The sequence below is a fragment of the Rhipicephalus sanguineus genome, chromosome 4 (genome assembly GCF_013339695.2).
Source record: "Rhipicephalus sanguineus isolate Rsan-2018 chromosome 4, BIME_Rsan_1.4, whole genome shotgun sequence".
Taxonomy (NCBI): Eukaryota; Metazoa; Arthropoda; class Arachnida; order Ixodida; family Ixodidae; genus Rhipicephalus; species Rhipicephalus sanguineus.
In genome coordinates, this window is record NC_051179.1 from 14,502,932 (window position 1) to 14,508,719 (window position 5,788).

At 46.8% G+C, this 5,788-nt stretch overlaps 1 long non-coding RNA gene across 1 annotated transcript; it reads left to right on the top strand.

Annotated features, from left to right (window-relative positions):
* Positions 1-425: 425 nt before the first annotated feature.
* On the top strand, positions 426-1,364 carry LOC125758008 (uncharacterized). Its single transcript, XR_007415690.1, has 2 exons — positions 426-781; positions 1,282-1,364. It is a non-coding gene; the product is annotated as an uncharacterized LOC125758008 (long non-coding RNA).
* The last annotated feature ends 4,424 nt before the right edge of the window (positions 1,365-5,788 follow it).

Genomic DNA, 5,788 nt, shown 5'->3' on the forward strand with positions numbered 1-5,788 from the left:
CCCCCCCCCCCCCCCATTTTGCAACCGTGATCTTCCGCGCCCCGTACGGCTGGGTTGCAAAATAATTAAAAAATAAACTTTTATTTGACCTTTCCAGTAGTCGTGCGCCCGGTCGACACGGCATTACAACCAGGTGCTTGTTCAGTTGCTCATTGAGCCGTTGCGCCAATAGCTAGTGTTTGAACAATATTAGTTACTTCCTTGTGAAAAGGAGCCTTATTTTCAACATTCGCCATGGACTGTCACGATCGAATAGCAGTGAACTTTGCTAACTTGCTCTGTCCGACGCCGCGGCCATGAAAAACGCCGCACTGCCGCGATGTTTGTTGGCATCTCAGGAGCTCTATTCTCGTATCATTTCTCGGTGACTTATGACGTTAATGCTAAATAATAACCTACTCTGTATTATAAATACGGTATACAAAAATTGTATTCCTTTTTTAAGGTTAATACCGTTAAAGACAACGGTCCAATAGACCGCATAAATTATTCTGTCGCCGCAGTCAGCCACAGTTTCGAACAGCACATGGCGGCCAGTCGTGGTGATATCTGTACGTGTGTGTGCTCGGTGTTCGCTAGTCTAGGGTGTTTCCTTGATGAATATCTGTGTGACAGTTACATTAAATGGTTATTTTTGGTCAGGTTTATCTCTGGAAAGTGTTACGAGTGATGACCAGCATGTTCGAGCGGTTTTTATTGCCGTACTGTGTGCGATGTCTTGGATACACCAGCGTTGATCAAGGGACAGCGATTTTCTCAGCTCTGATTGTTCCATTTGGAGGTAAGTTGCACTTATATATTTCAAGTGTAAGTGAACATTTGTCCCGAATGTTTGTGGGCTTCGTTATCACAGTGTCATGTTACCTGGATGTGTGTAATGTTTATATATGCGCGAAGTACACTACAGGCCGGTTTGCGTAAGCAGCCTTTGTCTCCAATGGCCCTGTGCCGTGCACTGCTTGTACCTAATGGTGCGCATGCGTCTATGCAACAAACGCCAATAATTACATATGTTCGAGTGAATTCATTGGACGTCTATTCGGAGTAGTTGAAGGTCGATATAAAGAATCGTTACATAGCACCTACAGTATAAACCGCAGTGCTCATCAGATCTTGCTCACCTTTGCTTTGCACTGCATTGACTTTGTATTGTGGTACTTTTTTGAAAGCGGTATTGATGCTGTTCATGTGATTTGGTAAAACTATACTTTTGCTAGAATTGCGTTTTATGGGTCATTGTGGTTTTGATGTTCCCTCACTATGTATAAATATTCTTTTCAGGTGGTGTACAAGGACTCATTCCACATCTCGAGATATGTTCCAACACTTGCTACAAGCGTTTAAATAAATGCTGTTAAATTTCACCACCATGTTCTTTGACTGTGTGCAGTTCACTGGACGAACAGGTCCTGTAGGAACCATGCTAAGACGCATGCGATGTAGCAGCGAGGTGAAATCTGGAAATTCTTCCATTTCTAGCTGGGAATGAAGAATTGCAACTGGAAATTTTGCCATTTCCTGCTGGGAAATATTTGCTGGAAATATTTCCATTTCCAGCTAGATTATGGAACTGGAAATTTTTCCAGCTAGATTTTTTCCCAGCTGCAGCCTTTCTGCTTTCCAGCTAGATTATGGAACTGGAAATGTAATCCAGCTGGATTTTTTACCAGCTCCTTTCCCAGCTAGAAAAAGGTCCAGCTGGGCAAAATTTCCGGTTCCATAATCCAGCTGGAAGTAAAAACTTTTTCATGTGGGAGAGTAGCACACTTTCGCTTGTAAAGCATCATCGTTACAAGATTAAAATCGCGCAAACAGCTTCCAAAAGGGATCGTTGAACGATACTGCATGTGATATATATATATATATATATATATATATATATATATATATATATATATATATATATATATATATATATATATATATATATATATACACTCGATAGCACGCTTTTGTGAGCAAGACGACTTTTGTATTCTAAGAGCGCTTGTGAAACAAAAATTACGTTCCGCGAAACTACCAATGATGAGCTTTCACAAACCTTTGTGCGCAACTTGTAATATGCTGCAACAAAACATAGTTTCACTCTTTCGCTAGCTGCACTGCATTTACGACTGACGCTTACTACAGCGAGGACGTTTTTAAACTAATGTAACAGCGTACGTACCTGACGAGGTTACTTCCGCAGCCTGCTCAGCACGTACTGCATACATTGTGGACTTGCATAAGCAAGGTGTCCTTGATATTCCAATAAAAACAGCGAAAATGTCCATGCAAAAAAAAAACGCGAAACACGCTCTCCGACGGGCAGAGTTTCGGGAGTTTCGCGTTTGCTCTGTGTAGTGTCTTCTGGCATGGCAGCCCGGGCATGTTGTTTCGTCGCGTGTGCGATAGATGGCGCGGCGCAATATGCAAATATGGCTCTACGCATGGAATTCGCTGTGTTCTGGTCTATATTCGCTGTTGATATTTTGCAGATGATATACGCATGTTCACGGGAATCGATCCCGCAGGCTATATCGGCCGCGAAATTTTCTGTCAGTACCCCTTTAAGGAAGGGAATTTTGAGGGCTCGTTTCTCTGTTTTGACACAACCGTAATAAAAGCCAGCAGCTAATGAAGCCAAGGAATTATAGCGGACGTTAATTGTACTGTTTTAAGTGTATTGTAATTGTGATATAGATGTGAAGAAAGTATAAGTGGACCAAAAGACAACTTGCAGGGACCGAACCTGCAACCTTCGGATTACGTGCCCGATGCTCTTGCCTATTGAGCTACGGCGGCGGTCGTCCCCTCGCCCATATTATTGGGTATTTATGCGCATGAAAACCTGGGAAGAGTTAGTCAGCGTCGCTCGTATCCATGACGGCAACTTTACTTTCTTCGCATCTATGTCACAATTACTACAATACACTTACAAGAGTACAATTGACGTCCCCTATACCGTCGTTATCAGCAAGTTTTGGCTTGCAAGTGATGGCTTCATTATCAGCAAGTTTTCATTAAAGGAGCACTGACACAAAATTTCGAAGGCGAGATAATGAGTTAAATAGATGTGTGCGGAGCCGTACACAACGTCTACGAAATATCAAGGGCCAATATAGCCTAGAACATATTTAAAATCAATTTTAAAGTGCATGCCGCGCGACTGAGCGAGATGCGAGCGCTTCGCGACGCCGACATCAACGCGGGGGGTGTGTAAACAAACCTACGTCACGAGTTTGTGTTGGCTGGTGGCTGGTTGTGCCCTTGCGCTTGTGCCGTGCTACCTGCCATTTCTTCCTCCGTGCCTGCGGCTTGGCGTGTTCTAGTTGTGTTCTCTTCCGCTGTTCGCTCGTCGCGCCCGTTGGCAGATGTTATGGCCCGCGCACGCTAGCGGCAAGCCTGCCGCAACGACACGGTGCCGCAGAACGTCGGCCGTCGCCGCACGCGCGAGAGCTGTCCAACTTGCACGGCAAGCTTCGCCGGCGAGGCATTCGCGCCTCCGAAAAACATGGCAGCACTGCCAAAAGCGGTTGTCGTCCACTTTGAATCTATCAAGTGGCCGCCGTGCGCTCTGTAACGTGTAAGTTCCGAACTGATGCTTCCATTTGCTTTAGATTCATGTCCTTAAGCTTTGACAGCAATGTATTCGTCCCGATTCGGCGCCGTTTTTGAGAGCCATAGTCAAATAATCGATGCTGCAAGCTTAGCGAGTCGAGATGGGCGCTTCCGAATGCTCGGAGGACATAGATTACGCGTTTGTTAGTTGTTTCTAATCCTCCATAGCTGGCGCCACTTCACCTGGTTCGGCGCCCACCGCACTCACGCTCGCGCGTCGCCTACGTCACAATTTTGCGTGTTCACGTGGCCAGCTGTGGCTACCCGTCCTCCGGAAGTAGTGGGTGTGTTCCAATACTCACGGTAGACGGCTAAATAGACAGCTAAGTGGACAGCGGCCATCTTAAGTCCCATTCCAATTCTCACGTAGCCGGCAAAATAGACAGCTTCGAGAAAGACAAAAACGATGCAGGCTACTTTGCTGTCCAAACAAGATGGCGGCTCAGCGCAATGCTCGCGTAGCTCAGATCTCGCCGGTATGGTCGTCTGTACACCAGTAGGCGCTTTTCCAGGCGCTCAATGTAAGCTACGTTAATTTTTTCATAGGTTTGAACACGAAAGAGGCTAAAGAAAGAACATTTACGTTTGTTTTTCTCAGCTTTCTCTTCTCGACGCTAGGTGGCATCACGTCGCGTAGACGTCTTCTAGACGCGTTCCATTTGTCGGACAACATGACCTCGATGCTGTCTTCTAAGCTGTCAGCGTAGACTGTCTACGATGCTGTCCAGAATTGGAACACAGCCAGTGCTGCCGGTGCTGCCCAGCTCGGTGCTTTGAAACCGAAACTGCGACTGGGCGCTCTAAAAACGTCTCTAAATAAATAACCGTCGCGCACTCGCGCAAACGAGGTTTGCAGCCGTGATAAATGGATCATAAGCTATCTATTGCAATAAAAAAAACAAGGTGCAAAATTTTTGTGTCAGTGCTCCTTTAATGCAGTGATATGTTGCAACTCGCCAAATTTACTTTATCTGAGAAGTGCTGGCACGGCGCAGGCGGAAGGCTAAAGCGTGAAGCGCACGCGGCGATTGCGGCAGCATACACACTTTTTCCATGAGCGCCTACGCGCCCGTTGGTGGTGCTCGTGTGCATGAGAAAGGTCCATTCGGCTAGCGGACTTGCTGTGTAATAGTACAGTATATTCTAGGCACTGAAAGGGTATTCCACGCAGAAAAAAAAAAGGTATATTCTGCGCAGTAAAAGGTGCAAATAAACGTCCACTTACTCGTTTGCACTACGGTGTATACGGTGTCTGTTGTTCTTTGAGCGAGAGAGATCTCCACAAGGTAATCTGCGCATCAAATGTTTATCAGCTAATCATGTTCTTTGCAAGTTTCCGTCACCCATCTGATGTACGGTATTACTTTAAGACGAAAATGTTTTATGCCGGGTTCCACTAAAACTTCACCGACGTATTTCCGTCACGGAAATACGTCTGTAAAATACGGATGACAACAGAAAACCAGATTTGTTGACTTGGTTGACCTGGGAGTCGAGCCCATGACCTCTCGGTCAGCGATCACAAACTCCGGGCGCTGTTACGAGCGGGGACGTTGTCCGATGCGGACTCGTGGGGTAGCGTGGAGCTGAGTGGCGGGAGTCGTACCGCAGGCCCAGGGACGTCCGGAACAGCAGGAAGCCGAGGCAGAGAGACCGACGTTGAGGAAAACTTAACAGAGATTTATTTACAACATCCCAGAGGACAGGATCGTCAGAACGACATCTAGTCCGATCGATCCGTCCCGAGCAGACGCTCTGCTGCTCCTTAAATACGCTTCAATACAAAGACAGGGAAACTCCTTATGCGGCAAACGTCCAATCACAAACGTGCATGCCTTTGGAGCTGCACAACTATAGCTCCTTATGCGGCAAATGTCCAATCACAAACGTGCATGCCTTTGGAGCTGCACAACTATAGCTCCTTATGCGGCAAATGTCCAATCACAAACGTGCAGGCCTTTGGAGGGTCCGTCTCTTCGGCACATAGGTCACCGCCCCCAGGATGGCACTCCAGAGACCACTGCCCTCTCACTCTTCACGTCCGACCAGTTCGGAAGGGGGGGGGGAGACAATGCCACCTCGGGAACTGGTAATCCTTTTACGAACAAAGGCACCAGCCTTAGCCCAAAAGCACACTCGATGCAAATACGCGACCCACGGAGGGGTCCCGCGTGTAGCAGCCAGCTCC